Source organism: Pongo pygmaeus, chromosome 4 (genome assembly GCF_028885625.2).
Source record: "Pongo pygmaeus isolate AG05252 chromosome 4, NHGRI_mPonPyg2-v2.0_pri, whole genome shotgun sequence".
Classification (NCBI taxonomy): Eukaryota; Metazoa; Chordata; class Mammalia; order Primates; family Hominidae; genus Pongo; species Pongo pygmaeus.
In genome coordinates, this window is record NC_072377.2 from 168,284,473 (window position 1) to 168,304,545 (window position 20,073).

General features: G+C 40.8%; 1 long non-coding RNA gene across 1 annotated transcript; it reads left to right on the top strand.

Moving 5' to 3' along the window:
* Positions 1-648: 648 nt before the first annotated feature.
* On the top strand, positions 649-13,947 carry LOC134739566 (uncharacterized). Its single transcript, XR_010126342.1, has 3 exons — positions 649-707; positions 7,996-8,090; positions 13,431-13,947. It is a non-coding gene; the product is annotated as an uncharacterized LOC134739566 (long non-coding RNA).
* The last annotated feature ends 6,126 nt before the right edge of the window (positions 13,948-20,073 follow it).

Here is a 20,073-nt window from a genome sequence, read left to right on the forward strand (position 1 = left end):
ATTTACAAATAATTTGCTTCTTAAATACAAATTTTGCCTGCCATAAAACTTTGATAAATAGCTTGAGGAGTGATGTGACCCCATCTGTCTGGCTAATCCAAATTGTGTTTTCCCTCCTTAAAATTAGTGAAAGGAACAGTACAATTGCAAATAAATTCTGTTTTTCTCCACAGATGAGAAGTATTTTCTATACTACAATGCTTTCCAGTTATATTGGATAGCTTCATGTTGAATAACAACAGAAGTTCCCAAATTGAGTGCTTGTGGCCAGCATCCGAAGTTCAATAATTTTGGTAATAGATCTTTTTCCTGCTTAAGTGGATATGTAAAATGGATATGTAAATGAATATTAGAGGTTTCAAGGGATATAACACATTTCTTCCAGGCCCTATAATTTCTGCTTTGGATAATAATTAGTGATTTTCCATTACATTTCTAACTTTTACATTATTTATATTTTTTTAAAAATCCTTGGTGCTAGAATTGTGGTTTCTATTTCCTTTTGGAGGATAATAAGTTCATTAGGTTAGCAAATTATTTAAGTGTTTAATGTTGTTCTCTTTGCTGTGAATTGCTGTACAATTTTGGGGAAGATGATTTATAATTTCCGGCCTTTTTCCCTGCATATTTGAGAAGGCTGAATAAACATATTTTCTGGAGTGAAGAGAGAAAAACAGAAGAGAAACATTTGAGGGAGGCACTATAAGGTGACGTTTCATTCTTTAATGTAGTCCATAATCCAACTGGATTCCCAAAGTTGCTTACAAATTGAGTATGGAAATCAATTTTATTTCATGTCTTTCTATTTAGTTCCTCACTTTGATTTTTCTTTCAATTGGCTTGAGTGTATCCTCGGGTAAGACTCTTTGGTTTTATGCATCTGAGCATAACTTTATGTTGCCTTTATGCATGAAAGACAAGTGATTAGGATGCCAAATTATTAGCTCACTGAATTTTCCTTTCAGAATACAATTGGTTGTTAAATATTGGGCCAGTCCAGTTTTTATTATTTGTAGGTAGCCTGTTTTCTTGCCCTTTTAAGAAAGGTACTGCGTGGTACAATAATGCCCATGATGAGAAGAGTAAGAAGATTGAATTATCTTGAAACCCTCTCAATGAGAGAGGAATCCAAGCACCTCCTTGCACTGCTCACAGGGACCAAGAATTACATAGGAAGAACCGACAAAAGAGGCTGTAGCTGTCCCAATGAATAGACAATTATAACAACAAAGAGTACTTATAGAGAAAATCTGTTCTGCTCCAAAGCCAAGACTTTAAACCCTAACTACATTTTTATCAAAAACTTAATGGAAAAATTCACATAATATGGCAAAATGTAAGCTTTAGAATCAGAAAGACCTGAATTTAAATCCTCAATATCTATGCCTGGTATATAATTTGGGCAAATTATCTTTTGCTTATTACCCTGTTTGCTCATTGGCAAAATGAGGATAATAATACCTGCCTTATAGAGTGCTTGTGAAGCTTTGAGTAAATACAGGTAAACCATATGGTTATTCTATGAATATTATTAATGATGTCCTCAGATTCACTTAGAAAGAAGAAGAAATTAAGGGACTCATTATCTGAAGTACATAATAATATAAAGCAGTAAACATTTATTATAGACCTGCTACATGTCCTTCAAGATTTTGGATGCCATAGAGTATGTGAATGTTATATTTGCCACATTAATTAAATAACACCTTTTTTTTTTTTTTTTTTTTTTTTGAGACAGACTCTCACTCCATCACCCAGGCTGGAATGCAGTGGTGTGATCTCAGCTCGCTGCAGCCTCCACCTCCCAGGTTCAAGTGATTCTCATGCCTCAGTCTCCCAAGTAGCTGGGATTACAGGCCTGCACCACCATGCCTGGCTAATTTTTGTATTTTTAGTAGAGACTGGGTTTCACCATGTTGGCCAGGCTGGTCTCAAACTCCTGGGGTCAAGCGATCCGCCTCCCTCAGCCTCCTAAAGTGCTAGGATTAATGGCATGAGCCACCATACCCAAGACCATGAATATTCATGCAGAATACTTTTCTAAAAATCACATGGAGTGAATAGCACTTCTTTTTCCTTTCCCCAACATTTTCCCACTCTGACTAGAATAATTCAAAACTTTGAGCTGGGCATCAACAAGATTACAGACATTTGTATGTTTCTATTGCAATAAGTGGCCAAGTTTGAAGCTTACAGGACCTCCTTTCTAAGTAAAGGTGCTGGAGAAGCAAGAAGCTTTCCTGACCTGAGCTCCACTCAAGTGGTGAACAAATAAAGGTGATTCAAGAAGTGAAAGACCAAAAGCCATAGATCAAAGACACTAAAAGAAGAATAAACCTCCAGCCTTGGAAAAACAGTGCTATTTATTAAACACATGTACCAGGCATATTTGTTTTGCAAACATTAGTTTAATCTTCACAACTACATGAGGGTAGCATCATTATCATCCATCTTTCATAATTGAGGAAAGTGAGGCACAGTTAGTAAGTAGTAGAGCCAGGGTTTGCACTAGGCAGTCTTGACTCTAGAGACTGCATTCTTAGCCACTATGCAAGCTGTGTTACTCACGGTTCTCCAGAAACACAACCAATCGGTTATATACTGGTACATGAAACACATTTACTATGAGGGATTGGTGATTATGGAAGATTATGATAATGTGATTATGGATTACATGACTATGGAGACTGAGAAATCCCATGATCTGCAAGCTGGAGGCCCAGGAAAGCCAGTGGTAGTTTCAGTTCAAGCCCAAAGTCCTGCAAGCCAGTAGAGGCAATGGCGTAAGTCCTGGTCCAAGTCCAAAGGCTTGAGAACCAGGTGTGCTAATGTCCAAGGGCAGGAAAATAGGGAGGGCCCAGCTAAGCATTCACCCTTCCTCTGCCTTTTTGTTCTTTTCAGCTCCTCAACAGGTCGAATGATACCCAACCACACTGGTGAGAGTAATCTTTACTCAGTCTAATGATTGAAATGCTAATCTCTTCCAGAAACACCCTCACAGACACACCCAGAAATAATGTTTTGCAAACCATCTGGGCATTACTTAGCCCAGCCAAGTTGAAACATAAAATGAACTTTCACTCGAGCTCATCTCTTTCTATTACATTCTAGACTCTAGGCCCCATGAGATCAAAGACTGTATCCATTTACTTCATTTGTGTGTCTCCAAAATCCTAGAACACTGTCTGGCAAATATTAGGTGCCCAATGAATGTTTCATTATTTAATTATATAAGTATATGATGAAAACATGAATAAATGGAATTCCCAATCTAGCTTTTCCCCCTTGATCTTCAAATATATTGGGTATAGAAAACAGGCCATTCTTAGGTGCATGAAAGTCACTATCAAGTGAAAAATCCCTGCCCTAGCTGTTTCTCTGATGTGGACCCAGACAATGGACATATACAATAGAAATGCCCTCCTCACCCCACCCTCATGGACATTTTTTTCTGTTTTATATATAACCCTGACTAGCCTCTAGTGTGTAATTTCCTGACATCATTTTTTTTTCTAGCATTTAACTAAATTGAATTTTAGGGCAATGAAAAGATAATAATTTTGCCTCTTCACATTTATCCATTGTCTCTCAGTGTGAGGTCCATGGAAATTCTGCTTCAGAACCAACTGAGATGCCTGCTGGAGATGGGATTTCAGGATCCTATTTCAGACCTTCTGCATCAGAATCTCAGAGCTTGGGGCCCAGGAATATGAATGTTTAACCAGCTTTCTTTTTTTTTCTTTTTCCCAGACAAAGTCTCACAATGTCACCCAAGCTGGAGTGCAGTGGCATGATCACAGCTCATGGCAGCCTCAATCTCCCAAGTTCAAGCAATCCTCCCACTGCAGCCTCCCAAGTAGCTGGGACTAAAGGCACGCAGGCACCACCATGCTCAGTGAAGTTTTTAAATTTTTTTGTAGAGGTGAGGTGTCATTATGTTGCCCAGGCTGGTCTCGAACTCCTGAGCTCAAGCAATCCTCTTTCTTCAGCCTCCCAAAGCATTAAGATTACAGGCATGAGCCAATGCACCCAGCCTTAACCAGCTTTCTATGTGATTATTATACAGACTTGTTTTTGGCAAACACAAGAAGAGATTATCAAATCTCTTCCTCCACAAAAGAGGTTATAAACTCCTTTTTCAAGAAGCCCCTAACACTGGGCACCAGTATTTCAGAGATTAACCTGTTTCCTCTGATGCCGAACCTGTTTACTCTTTCCCAATGTCTGATGTCTCCAGTTTCTATCCTGCTGCCTCCCACTTGTTTTCAAATTCTGCCCAACTCCCTTAGGGTAATCCTTTGGCTGAACTGTGTGTCTGACTTGACTTCAACTTTTCTCCTAGATGATTGCTGTGTGGCCTTCATTGGTGGTCCTTGAGCAGTACTGTCCCATACTATACCTGGCTTTGGCTCATGGAACCACAGGCCTATCCAACTCCTGGCCCCCATTTCTAGGGTAAGAATTTGAACATCAATGAACTAATCCATATCACTTGGGAAGCATCCCTTCTCCCAAATATTGTTATTCAAAAGAAAGATATCACAGGGCTTAAGAATACAGATTCTAAAGTCAGAATCTACATCTCAGCTTGACTGCTTAGTAGCTGTGACATTGAGCAACTTATTTTTCTTCTCTGCTCCCACTTTCTCCACTCACAATAGTATCTCCTTCATAGGATGGTTGTAAGGATCAAATACACACTTGTAGAGCACTGAAACAGTGTCTGGCCCACAGTAAATACTCAATAGGTGTTAGTTGCTGCTGCTGCTTTTGCTGTTATTTATGTGAAATATGATTCCAGGAGCATCCAAGGACAGACTTAGAGTTGGGAAACAGATACCATGAATATGAACTCTAAGGGGAAATCAATGAAAAAAGAGTTCTGTCTCCCTGTCTTGCATGTGCTATGTGAATAAGGGCAGATTTATACATATAAAAATGATCTTCTTTTCTCCCAATGATGTTAGCAGCAGAATTTTCTTCCTCTTTAACTCCTTATATACAAAAGCTACATCCTAAAGACTTTATATCCCCCTTTAAGATGTGAAGGGGTCCAGAATAAGTTTCTATGGCATCAAAATTACTTTGAACTGAAGGCATTTGAGTTCCTGAAATCCTTTATCTGCCTAAAAGCAGATCTTCTCAAAACAACTAAAAAGAACTTTATTGTCATAAGTCCCCTCCCTGGAACGCTAATCGTCTCTTCTTGGAGAGATATGTCAGTACCACACCTAGACATTGTCAGAAGTTATTACATCTTCCTTTCTCTCTCTCTCTCTCTCTGTTGCTTACATACACACACACACACACACACACACGCATCCACACACACACATATTTTTAAATGCATGCAATATTCATAAACAAATGCGGCCAGGTGCAGTGGCTCACGCCTGCAATCCTAGTACTTTGTGAGGCTGAGGTGGGCAGATCACTTGAGGTCAGTAGTTCTAAACCAGCCTGCCCAACATGGTGAAACCCCGTCTCTACTAAAAATACAAAAAAAAAAAAAAAAATGCATAAGAACACAGCAAGAGTGCTATCTCCTAGGAGGGAAAGGAAGATGGGATGGGGAGAGAAAGACTTACCTTTTATGGATATCCTTTTGAATCTTTTTAATTTTGAACCATGTACCCATTCACAACGTATATAAATATTAAAGCAAAATGTTTAATTCATAGTAATTCCCATAATAGAAACAATAAATATAACATTATAATATGTAAGAACACAATGAATATGTTTTGTACATTTAACATACATAAAGCAAGCAACTGCAATTCTGATGAGATGAAAGCAAAACAGCTTCATTACTATGATAACTGAGAATTTCTTCAAAATCATACAGGAGGAGGAGAAATGGTAACTAAAAAAGCCATTGGTAGTTGTTGAAGCTGGGGATGGGAACATAGCGTTCTTTATACTTTCATAAAGTATATAAGGGTTCTGTCTGCTTTTGAAAATAACTAAAATTTTCCATAAGAAAAAGGTTTTTTTTTTAAGTTTCATTAAGAGTCTATAATTAAGTAGTCAGGTTATTTATAGGGCTCTAAAGTAGATAAAATTGATCCCAGGATATGAAGCTTGTGAGGGCAGAGTAAAGGGGAAAAAAGCACTTCATTAGTATTTGGTACAAGAAGGAATGGCTTACAGGCAGCCACAGGATTTAGACTAGGCTGGAGATGGAGGTCTCACCGAGACAGAAGGCAAGTAGCACTGTCAGAAGTAACCCTCTCACATCTTTCTAAACAAAGACTACCATTCCAGTAAGGTTATCAAGCTTCAGCAACAGTAAATAAGCCTCTTACTTTTAATTGGATCTTTCTCAGAACTTCCATGTTGATGTTCACCTCCTGCATATTTTCAAAGACTAAGAAAAACTGTAGAATGATTTTCAGTTGATCTCAACATTTTCATATCTTGAACTAATCTAGATATTCTAATATTGTAACTGCCCGACAGATTCTTCCTGCCTGCCACACAAAGACCATGACATTGCAGTAAAGAAAGAGTTTAATTGATGTGAGGTTGGCCACGCCATGCGGGGGAAAGAGTTATTACTCAAACTAGTCTTATGAAAGGCTCACAGGCTAGGGGATTTTCAAAGATAGTCTCAGAGAATGGGTGGGGTGGCTAGGCAATGGGCGCTTGCTACTGATTGGTTGGCAGTACAATCATCGGGATGTGTGAAATGATTCTTCCGCACTGAGTGGCTTCTGGGTGAGGCCACAGGACAAGTTGGTAGGTCCAGATAGAGTCATCACCGGTGTCAGACACACAAAAAAATCTAAAAAGATATCACAAAAACTCACGCCTGTAATCCCAGCACTGTGGGAGGCCCAGGTGGGTGGATCACCTGAGGTCAGGAGTTCGAGATCAGTCTGGCCAACATGGTAAAACCCCATCTCTACTACAAATACAAAAAATGTTCCAGGCATGGTCGTGGGCGCCTGTAATCTCAGCTACTCGGGAGGCTGAGGCAAGAGAATCACTTGAACCCAGGAGGCGGAGGTCGCAGTGAGCCAAGATTGCACCGTTGCACTCCAGCCTGGGCAACAAGAGTGAAACTCTGTCTCAAAAAAAAAAAAAAAAAAAAAAAGGTATCTCACAAGGTCAACCTTAGGTTCCGCAATAGTGATGTTATCTGCAGGAGTAATTGAGAAAGTTGCATATCCTGTGACCTCTGGAATAATGGCTGGCAGAATTCAGGCTCCTCTATCCTCCTAGGCTCCTGGCCTCTCATTAGCTTTTCAAAGGCAGTTGAGTTTTGGGGAAGGGCTATTATCATTTAAACTATAAATTAATGTCTTCCAAAGTCAGCTTGGCTTAAGCCCAGTAATAATCAAGGCAGATTGAAGGATAAGGACAAGAGGGAGGGTTAGTTAGATCAGATCTCTCCCACTGCCATAATTCTCTCACTAACATAATTTTTGCATAGGTGGTGTTAGGAATAACGCTCAAAATCCTAAGGAAATTGAACACTTGAACAAAGGATTCTTAGCAAAGCAATTTTACTTCTGCGCAGAGGGGTGCTTCCTTGGCCAGTTGCCATGAGAACACACCTGAACAAAGGGGCACAAGAGCCTTTGTTCCTGACGCAAGTCCTGCCCCTGTACCCTTTCCCCATTGGCCGGGGGCGGGTCCTACAATCTAAACTAATCCCAGTTGGCTAAACATTTGATGTTTTTAGATAGGGTGGGCACATAAAAGAAAGTGGAGGGAAAGCGGAAGGGGTGTCTGTAATGAGCCAGAAAGTTAGTCCTCTTTCCAAATAAGGAAAGGAATGTGAGCTGGTACTGATAACGCTTGGTACTGTCATGTGCCTGGGCATTTAACAAAGGCAAGAAGGAAAAAAGGAGAAAAATGGGGGATACTATGAATTAAAGAATAAAGATTGATCAGATTATTTGAAGAGAAACCTCATCATATCCCACAGTGGTTTCAAAAATTTTAAAGAATATGACATAAAAATACTATTTCTATTTTAAATTCAAGGTGCTCAAGAGTTCAACACATCCATTTCCTATGACCAACTCACTCAGTTTCTCATTATGTTGCAGTTGGATTTCTGAGATACCAGGATGAACCAGGTGAGCCTATACAAAGCTTATTTAACACTGATACTTCCAGGACCCAGAACCTCTTATTAGCATAGTTGAAGCAACAGAGAGGGCTTCAGATGTTGCCGCTAAGTTTTTAAAATTATCCTTCATTGCTTATTGCTCTCTAAATTGTGGTTCCTTTAAAAATATAGCATTTTCAGATATAGCATTTCCTCTGGAAAGAATTAGGCATATTCCACCATTTCATTCACATGCAAAAAGTTAAAACCAAGTATAGGCCCAGTTAGAGAGGGGAGGTTAGATAAATGTGTATTGGATGTTTTGTTCTTCTGTTACTTCTTCCTCCCCCTTTTATGTGTTTAAGATGAAAGAGCACTGGCTTGGGTTCTGCAGACCTCATTTCAAGCCCTGGCTTCTGTGACTCCATATTTCTGTGCTTTGAAATGTTGAGTAATGAACTGGCTTTCTATTTCCTTATCAATAAAATGGGGATAAAAGATCTATCCCACTAACTTTATACAGGTCTTGGAAATAAAAATAAAAACTCTTGCAAAATGATCGTGTGTTACATGCTGCCACATGCTGGTTCCATGCTGCTCAGGAGATACTTGGTGCATCCTTCACCTTCTACACCTACTCCTTCTACACCTACTTCCTTCATACCTTTCTCCCCCATTCAGATTTTCCTCACTTTTCTCACCTCTCAAACCACTGAGCACAGACCAGCCTCCATCTTCAGGCTATGCTAAAACTGTCCAGGCCAAGGTCACCAGTGACCTCCATGCTGTAACAATCTATTGGACATTTTCAGTCATTATCTTTTTAGACATCTCAACATAACTGACCTCTTTCATTAAAGTCTCTTCATTATGGTCTGCTCTTCACGCTCTCCGTTTTTTTTACCAGCCTTTCTGGCAGCTTCTTCCCAACCCTCTTTCCTGGCTTCTCTGTCTGTTAATTTATATGTTTTTAAGTTTCTCAAATGTTCTGTTTAAAAAAGAAATTAGTAGAGATATAAAGTTGTTTTTTTATGTAACCTTTCTTCATGCAGAAGAAGGTTCCTTTTTTTGTTTAACAGAGAAAATTCACAAGTATTTATACTTTCTAAAAAAACAAAAATGTACATTTAAATATTATTTCCAAGACAACACATTATTATGCAAAACTAATGAGATTTGCAGAGATTCTAGAGGTTAAAGGTTATTTTCATAGGACTTAACAATATGTGAAGTCCTAGTGTGTCTTACAAGAAATTATGATGTAAAATAGAATCTGCTTTTCTGTAGCTACAAGAAAAGGTGGGAAATTTTCTACTTGTGTCACTAAGATTTCTTGCACCAGCAATTACAGGCACCTATGGGTTGAAGACCAATGCTGGAATTCTGTCAGTTAGCTCAATAAACAAAAGAAGCATGACTAAAAATGTGGAACTTAAAATGTGAGGGATAGGGGAGAAGAGAACGGAATAAAATTTTTAACAAATGAAATTTTTCTTGTTTTTTTTTTTTTTTTTTTTGAGATGGAGTCTCGCTTTGTCTCCCATGCTGGAGTGCGTGGCGCGATCTCAGCTTACTGCAAGTTCTGCCTCCTGGGTTCATGCCTTTCTCCTGCCTCAGCCTCCCAAGTAGCTGGGACTACAGGCGCCTGCCACCATGCCTGGCTAATTTTTTTGTATTTTTAGTAGAGACGGGGTTTCACCATGTTAGCCAGGATGGTCTCGATCTCCTGACCTCGTGATCCACCTGCCTCAGCCTCCCAAAGTGCTGGGATTACAGGTGTGAGCCACCACGCCTGGCCAACAAATAAAATGTTATCACTCAATGTGTTGTATTTCTTTGGGCCAGATCTCTAAATATTTCAGTCACTCTGTGCTCAGTACCAGACCCCCTACTACTGTTCTTTCTCTGTACCCCTTCTCAGATGATTCCATCAATTCCCGTGGCCTTAATTAACTTTTCTTTGCAAGTTGCTTTCAGATTACACCTGTAACCTGACTTTTCTGGACTTCTGACAGGTATTCTACAACTGATTGCTAGGAATCTCCTATTAGAAGACTCACAAGCACCTCAAAATTACTATATCCAAAACAGAACTCTTTAATTTTTGTGCCCTATCTCCTTTCTCTTTCCTTGTCATTGACATCTAACTATGGCACCCTCATTCATCTACCAAGTTTTTCAAAGCAGAAATCTAAGAGTCACCTTTGATTTTTCTCTTTTCTTCATGTTCCTCCAAATTTACCCACTTCAAGTTTCATCGATTATCCATCTAACTTTTATCTCCCTTAGATCATCTTTTCTTCAGCTCTGCAGCCATTACCCAAGTCCAGGCCATAATCATCTCTTGCCTGGGCTGTTGCAATAACCTTCAAACTGGCCTCTTTCTTTTGCTCTTGCCCTCATTCAATTGCTTTTTCCTATACCAGTCAACATGATCTCTTTTAAAAGCGTAAATAAGAATGTGTCTCCTACTGAAATCCTTTCAATGATATTGCCTTACATTTACAAAATCACCCAGGTTTGTTCCCACACTTCCAAGAATTCACATGCTCTGGTGGCTGCCTATCTCTATGGTCTCTTTAACTTCATTCCACCTTTCTCCCCCTTTCACTGACAACACTCCAGTCACAATAGATTTTTTTCAGTTCCTCTGACACAGCAAGTTCTTTCGCATCTTGGAGCTTGTAAACACACTAGAACATCTTGCTACTCATCTTTTAAAACACTAGCACCAACTCACCCCTTAAAGTCTCAACAACCCCTTAAAGTCTCAACACAACAGTCACCTCTTCAGAGAGGCTTCCTTGACCATTGTCTCCAAGAAGAATCTCCCTGTTAACCTCCCTTTGTGGCTCTCTGTTTTTTTACCTCATGACATTTAAGTTGAAATGTATATTTCCTCTTGTATTTCTATGTCACTGTTTGACTCATCCACAAGACTGAACAGTGTGAAGAAAAAGACTATACCTAATCGGTTCTTCACCACATACCAGCACTCAGCACTGAGCCTGGAATGGAGAAGGACATCCATAATTCACTCATAAAAATCCTGTTTACAAACAAATTTACAAATCTTAGGAGTATGTTAAGCAGAGAACACAGGTAGATATTCTCTCTAATTTTTTAATGGTAAAAGGAGGAAAATCTTCAATTAATTTTATAGTCATAATACTTCTTTGACATAGAAGAAGGCCTGGGTCAGGTTGGGGACCATCCTGTGCATTGTAAGATGTTTAGCTTCATTTTTGGCCTTTATCCATCAGATGCCGGTTACATCACCTCCCCTTGTTTGTGAAAACCAGAAATGTCTCCAGACCGGGAAGGGGGTGGGGGTTGGGGGAGAACCAGTTGAAAACCATTTACCTACAGAGTAAACTTTTTTTTTGAGACACAGTCTCGCTGTGTCACCCAGGTTGGGGTGCAGTGGCACAATCTCAGCTCACTGCAACCTCTGCCTCCTGGGTTCAAGCAATTCTCCTGTCTCAGCCTCCCGAGTAGCTGGGACTACCGGTGCATGCCACCACGCTATCAGGCCTCTGAACCCAAGCCTGCACTTATACATCCAGATGGCCTGAGGCAACTGAAGAATCACAAAAGAAGTGAAAATGGCCGGTTTCTGCCTTAACTGATGACATTATCTCGTGAAATTCCTTCTCCTGGACAATGAGTATCAGAAGCTCCCCGCCGAGCACCTTGTGACCTCCACCCCTGCCTGCCAGAGAACAACCCCTTTGACTGTAATTTTCCACTACCTACACAAATCCTATAAAACTGCCCCACCCCTATCTCCCTTCACTGACTCTCTTTTCGGACTCAGCCCGCCTGCACCCAGGTGATTAAAAAGCTTTATTGCTCGCAGAAAGCCTGTTTGGTGGTCACTTCACATGGATGCATGTGACATTTGGTGCCATGACTTGGATCGGGGGACCTCCCTTGGGAGATCGATCCCGTCCTCCTGCTCTTTGCTCCATGAGAAAGATCCACCTACGACCTCAGGTCCTCAGACCAACCAGCCCAAGGAACATCTCACCAATTTTAAACCGGGTAAGCGGCCTCTTTTTACTCTCTTCTCCAACCTCTCTCACTGTCCCTCAACCTCTTTCTCCTGAATTTCAGCACCCTTCAATATCTCCCTTCCCTTCATTTCAGTTCCTTTCCTTTTCTGGTATCCTTCACCTTGGTGGCAAGCACCACCTCCCCTGGGGGCAAGTACCCAACCCCTCCCGTGTCTCCACTCTCTCTTTTCTCTGGGCTTGCCTCTTCACTATGGCAGCCTTCCACCCTCCATTCCTCCTTCTTCTCCCTTAGCCTGTGTTCTCAAGAACTGAAAACCTCTTCAACTCTCCTGACCTAAAATCTAAATGCCTTATTTTCTTCTGCAATACTGCTTGACCCAATACAAATTTGACAATGGTTTCAAATAGCCAGAAAATGGCACTTTCAGTTTCTCTGTCCTACAAGATCTAGATCATTCTGGTCGTAAAATGGGCAAATGGTCTGAGGTGCCTGATGTCCAGGCATTCTTTTACACATTGGTTCCTCCCTAGTCTCTGCTCCCAATGCGACTCGTCCCAGATCTTTCTTCTTTCTCTCCTGTCTGTTCCTTCAGTCTCCACCCCAAGCTCTGAGTCCTTTGAATCCTCCTTTTCTACAGACCCATCTGACCTCTCCCGTCCTCCCCAGGCTGCTTCTTGCCAGGCCGAGCCAGGTCCTAATTCTTCCTCAGCCTCCACTCCCCCACCCTATAATCCCTCTATCACTCCCTTCCTCACACTCAGTCCAGCTTACAGTTTGATTCCACAACTAGCCCTCCCCCACCTTCCCAACAATTTCCTCTTAAAGAGGTGGCTGGAGCTGAAGGCATAATCACGGTTAATGCTCCTTTTTCTTTATCCTACCTCTCCCAAATCAGTTACTGTTTAGGCTCTTTTTTATCAAATATAAAAACCCAGTCCAGTTCATGGCCCATTTGGCAACAACGCTTAGACGCTTTACTGCCCTAGACCCAGAGAGGCCAGAAGGCCATCTTATTCTCAATATACATTTTATTACCCAATCTGCTCCTGACATTACAAAAAGCTCCAAAAATTAGATTCCGGCCCTTAAACCCCACAACAGGACTTAATTAACCTCGCCTTCAAGGTGTACAATAATAGAGAAGAGTTGCAATTACTTGCCTCCGCTGTGAGACAAACCCCAGCCACATCTCCAGCATACAAAAACTTCAAAATGCCTAAACCACAGTGGCCAGGCATTCCTCCAGGACCTCCTCCCCCAGGATCTTACTTCAAGTGTGGGAAATCTGGCCACTGGGCCAAGGAATGCCCGCAGCCTGGGATTCCTCCTAAGCCATGTCCCATCTGTGCAGGACCCCACTGGAAATCAGACTGTCCAACTCACCCAGCAGCCACTCCTAGAGCCCCTGGAACTCTGGCCCAAGGTTCTCTGATTGACTCCTTCCCAGATCTTCTTAACTTAGCAGCTGAAAACTGACACTGGCCGATTGCCTTGGAAGCCTCCTGGACCATCACAGATGCTTTGGGTAACTCTTACAGTGAAGGGTAAGTCCGTCCTCTTCTTAATCAATATGGAGGCTACCCACTCCACATTACCTTCTTTTCAAGGGCCTGTTTCCCTTGCCTCCATAACTGTTGTGGGTATTCATGGCCAGGCTTCTAAACCTCTTAATACTCCCCCACTCTGGTGCCAACTTAGACAACATTCTTTTATGCAATCTGTTATAGTTATCCCCACCTGCCCAGTTCCCTTATTAGGCCAATACATTTTAACCAACTTATCTGCTTCTCTGACTATTCCTGGACTACAGCCACATCTCATTGCCACCTTTCTTCCCAACCCAAAGCCTCCTTCGCATCTTCCTCTTGTATCCCCCCACCTTAACCCACAGGTATGGGACACCTCTACTCCCTCCCTGGCAACTAATCACACACCCATTACTATCCCATTAAAACCTAATCACCCTTACCGAGCTCAACCCTCCCCAGCTATCTCCACCACACTATCAATCTCACTCACTCTCTCCTAGCCGTTTCTAATCCTTCTTTAACAAACAGTTGCTGGCTTTGCATTTCTCTTTCCTCCAAAACTGCTGAGGCCTCGACTTACTCAATGCTGAAAAAGAAAGACTCTGTATATTTTTAAATGAAGAGTGTTGTTTTTACCTAAATCAACCTGGCCTGGTATATGACAACATAAAAAAAAAAAAAAAAAAAAAAAAAAAACTCAAGGATAGAGCCCAAAAACTCACCAACCAAGCAAGTAATTATGCTGAAACCCTTTGGGCACTCTCTAATTGAATGTCCTGGGTCCTCCCAATTCTTAGTCCTTTAATACCTGTTTTCTCCTTCTCTTATCTGGACTTTGTGTCTTCCGTTTAGTTTCTCAATTCATACAAAACCACATCCAGACCATCACCAATCATTCTATGACAAATGCTCCTTCTAACAACCCCACAATATCACCCCTTACCCAAAAATCTTTCTTCAGTTTAATCTCTCCCACTCTAGGTTCCCAGGCCACCCCTAATCCTGCTCGAAGCAGCCCTGAGAAACATCACCCATTATCTCTTCATACCACCCCCAAAAATTTTTGCCGCCCCAACACTTCACCACTATTTTGTTTTATTTTTCTTATTAATATAAGAAGACAGGGATGTCAGCCCTCTGAGCCCAAACCTGCACGTACACATCCAGATGGCCTAAGGCAACTGAAGAATCACAAAAGAAGTGAAAATGGCCGGTTCCTGCCTTAACTGATGACATTATCTCGTGAAATTCCTTCTCCTGGACAATGAGTCTCAGAAGCTTCTCTCCAAGCACCTTGTGAACTCCACCCCTGCCCGCCAGAGAACAACCCCTTTGACTGTAATTTTCCACTACCTACACAAATCCTATAAAACTGCTCCAACCCTATCTCCCTTCGCCGACTCTCTTTTCAGACTCAGCCCACCTGCACCCAGGTGATTAAAAAGCTTTATTGCTCACACAAAGCCTGTTTGGTGGTCTCTTCACATGGACATGCATGACACATGCCCAGCTGATTTTTGTATTTTTAGTAGAGATGGGATTTCACCATATTGGTCAGGCTGGTCTTGAACTTCTGACCTCAGGTGATCCACCCAAAGTGATGGTATTACAGGCATTAGCCACCATGTCCAGCCCAGAGTAAACATTTAATATGTCATTTTATCCTTCTCCCATCCCCCCCAAAATAAAAGTAATAAATGAGAAAGTTATACACAAGAGCACAAGTGACCTGTTTAAGACTACAGATAATTAGGAGCAAAAAGGAGAGCAAAACCCACTAGTAGACCTCCCATTTAATGCTGAAGCAAACTCATGGTTCACAAACACCTGGTTGATGTGCTTTTCTGGAAATGAATATATTCACTTAGGTAGATAACAGTAATCATATTCCCATCAAAGTTAACATTAATTATTGTCAATAAATTGGAAAGAGAGTTACAATGAATTTATATAAATTCTTTGAGGCATGAAGTTATTTTTCCTATCTTCAGGAAACCTTATATAAATGATTTTTATATAAGGCAGAAAGACAGCTGGCATAGGGAAATTCGGTAGCTGGGAGAGATGTAATATATCAATAGACAGGTTTTATATAAGGTACATTTTTATATGAGGTACCATACTGGTACATCTTTTAGGAAAAAAAGATTTTAAATTATAAGTTTATATTTTATAGTTATCTTTTTTCAGTAAAAGTATACTAATCACAAACATTCCAGATTTGAGTTGCTTTTTACTAATTCATACAATGTACAACCCTATCAGACTTCAATGGGTGCATAAAACACTCTAAATTTGAGTTATTTTCTCATATTTTATGTACTAGCTTGTCTTAATCAAATTCATTTGTTTTCTGGACCATGTACACCTTTGGGTTGTCCTCAAACCTAGAGTTGTGTTCAGAAAATATTAAGGTATTATCATTAAGCCCACATAAGCAGATGGGAAAGCTTTATCATAGGACAGTATCTATCTATCATTAATTGGTCTTCTGCTATGAGGCTGGTGCTGTACTGAGTGCTTTACACTTATATATTAAGAATATAAAGCACTTAGTACTTAGGCTTTATAATAGCCCTTTGATGTAGGGACTATTACGCCCATTTCACAGATGAAGTAACAGAGAAATAAGTAACTCACCTAATCTATTATGTGAAGTCAGGGGTGAAAACCCAGGTCCCTTTGACCCCAAAGACCAAATTATTAACAACCAAATGATATGTGCTCCGTTGGGCCAAGAATCAATGCATATTGCATGTCTCCCATGGCCATTTTGATCATGATAACCTGGACACCGATTGGTTTTTCTGAAGTAACTTGAGACTTAAGAGAAGCCTCACCTCTCATCCCAGAGAAGCCACAAACTAGAGGCAATCTAAGTCAAGTAAATTGGTACCACACTTTTCCATATACCTTGAATTGAACCAGATATGGCATGTAAGAAGTTGAGAAAGGATGCTGTTTACTCTTACTGTCCTCTCTGAATTCATCCACATGAGCTAGGGTGACCAACCATGCTGTTACACCCAGGATCATCTCAGTTTTACCACTGAAAGTCCTGAATCCAAGGAAACCTGTCTATTGATGTGTTACCTCTCTCCCAGCTACCAAATTTCCTTTATGCCAGCTGCCTTTCTGCATCTCTAAATGTCACTTTTTTTTTAAGGAAACATTAAGACTTTACTATATGATAAGCACTATGCTAGGTACAAAGGATATCAAGGCCAAAAACAAAAAAAAAATCCAAATTTTCCCACAGGTACTATCTGCCTGCCTGCTATACCATTCTTTCAAACAAATATCCATCCTTTCAAAAACTAGCCAAGATTAAGACCTGCCACCTGCCACTGTACTCTATAAATACGAGGTCCCATCTGCCTGGTTCTTCCTCTGGTTCCTCCAGCAACTGCCTTATGTCCAATTGCCATTCCCACATGGTCTAGTGTAGTCACCCACTGGTCAAACTCATCCTACACTGACCATGATTTCAGTACCCCTTTTGGGGATATATTCATCATTTCTTATTTCAGCATGAAATATTTTGGATGACTTTAGGTTATGTAATCATTTTCTTTATAATGCTGATGGGTCCTTGATCCTCATTATTCTGAGATGAATTAAATTTTAAAATGGTTTCCCACAAATTGATATAGGCACTGCTTATGAAAGAGAGCAAGAATGTTTGAAAACAAAAAATGAAAATGGATTCAAAAAAAGAAGCCACATGTCTAACCAGCCCACCTCGCTAAGGGAGAAGCTGGAAGTGGCTAAAGGCAAAGAACATGCCTCAGGGCTGTTGAGTTAATGGTGTCAGTGATTTCCCAAACTCTAGACTATGGATCCTCAAGTAAAACACCAAAACAATAGTTGTCAGAAGATCTCCCTTCTAAAACATAGTTGCGCTTTCTAGAAATCTGGTTTTGCAGCCAAGTGCGGTGTCTCACACTTGTAATCCCAGCACCTTGGGAGGCGAAAGCAGGAGGATCACTTGAGCCCAGGAGTTTGAAACCAGCCTGGGCAATGTGGTGAAATCCTGTCCCTATAAAAAAAAAAGAAAGCAAAAGCTAGCCAGGCATGGTGGCATGCTCCTGTAATCCCAGCTACTCTAGAGGCTGGAATGGGAGGATAGATTGAGCCCAGGAGGTCAAGGCTGCAGTCAGCTGTGATCACACCACTGCATTCCAGCCTGTGTGACAGAACAAGACCCAGTCTCCAAAAATAAAAAATAAATATCATTTTTCCATTCTCAGTATTTTTGTCTATGCTTGTGCATTTTCTCCTTCTATTTAATGCCACATCCAGGTTGAACATTGAGGCCCTTCTACATACTTCCCATATCTTCTTTTCATAAAAATATATTGATGGGTCAGGCATGGTGGCTCATGCCTGCAATCCCAGCACTTTGGGAGGCCAAAGCAGGTGGATCACCTAAGGTCAGGAGTTCGACCAGCCTGGCCAACATGGTGAAACCTCGTCTCTACTAAAAATACAAAAAAAGAAAAAAAATTACCTGGGCATGGTGGTGCGCGCCTGTAGTCCCAGCTACTCTGGAGGCTGAGGCAGGAGAAGCGCTTGAACCCGGGAGGCGGAGGTTGCAGTGAGCCAAGATGGTTAAACTGTGCTCCAGCCTGGATAACAGAGTGAGTCTCCATCTCAAAATAATAATAATAATAATAATAATATATTGATGAATATATTAGTACCAATTTGGCCACTTATTACCTCTGCTATCTTGATGAAGTCACAGTATCTTTTGGACCCCACTTTCTATAAAATGAATGGATGGATAATATCCTAATATAATGAGTAACATTATATTAGGATGTGTCACGAATAGCTAACTGATGTGTCACGAATAGCTAACGGTTTTACCTACTCAATATCCCTTCATCTTCTTTCTAGTAACAGAACCCATCTTATAAATAAGAAAACCATTACGAGTCATCTGCACTGAGTTTGTGCTAGCACAATACCTTTCTCCCCAGCATTTGCTTCCCTTTCCCCCACCAAATAATTCTGATTTTCTTTCTTGAGTACTCATCTTCCCGTTCTTAGTCATGTTCCAAGGTGAATGAATGAATTACATTTGGCTTAATACAGTTTCTGTATTCCATCCTCCAGGCCCGAGATGGGTTCAAGGGGAGGCATGTGACCCAATGCCAGCCAGTCAAAGAAAGAGAGAGTGAAATGCCAGAAATGACATGGAGCACTAAAAGAGAGCTCCTCTGTTAATAGAGATCATATGGTGTAAGAGGTGAAATCATTTTGACCCTGTCAAGGGAGAACCTCAGTAGCCAGGGCCGTGTATGGAATCTAACAATGAGGCAATGACATAGGACAAAGAGTGAGGAGACAGGAAGAAATCCGATGCTTGATGACACAATTTGTAGACTGATCTTCACTCGAAATCCAATCTGTCATGAGTATATGGATTTTCTTTCTTGTTTCAAACAGTTTGAATTTGTTTTTCTGTTCCTTGCAAGCGAAAGGAATTCAAACCAATGTGAAACAGAGGCCTGGCCAATCAGAACACATTTATCCTTCAAATTACTTTCTATGATTCTTGGATCATGGAGGGGTCAAGTCAGGGCCTCCTTAGCCCTGTTCAGCCAGCATTCTTAGAGGAAATGGTTTATTTCCTTTCCCAGGATTGCTAAGCAATCTTTCCTTGCCCCCTGCAGGGAGATAACCTGTCCAGAAATGAAAGCGTCTCTCTAACGATATTCTTTAAATCATGGAATTTAGAAGTACTAAACCCAGGTCTAGTCTTTGATGTTCAGTTTCATTCCTTTTACTTAACTAGTTTGGATTGTGTTTCTGCTATTTGTAACTGAAAAGGTCTTGATGGGCCCCTATGTGCTAGATACTAAGGTAAAATTTTTGTGTACGTGAGAAACTATAATTATCCTCATTTTATAGATGGAGAAACTGTGGCTCAGAGAGTTCAGTGACTTATCCAAGGTCATACAACAAATAATTGAGAGTTCCTGAACAAAACTTTGCTCCTAATCATTGTGTGAGACAGCTTCTAGATGATTTCCCGAGGTTGTTCACAATTCTCCGATTCTGATTTGGCAGCTAAGCTCTACGGGAGAAAACGGAATGGAGCAGCCTTGATGGATGACCTCACTGGCATGTCCTCCGAAAAGATTTCATCAAAGGTTTAGCTTGCTAACTCCTCAACAAAGCTCATAACAGCTGTGGGTTCTGTTTGTCATTGTCAAACTCAAGTAGTTCAGCATTATTCCTTGTCCTCCAAAACCAAGCATGCCTCCCAGGTGGATATTTATCACCTATTTTAAAAGAATGCATAATATTGGTGCCCAAAAGCAGGGTCAGCAACTCTCTATCTTCCGCGGCTCACAAACAAAATGAAAAGTAGGCAGCTTAAGGATGACAGATGGCCACAGCATCTTGTGCTAAAATCGGGGGTCTAGGTGGTAGTATCTTGAAAACAGACATTTA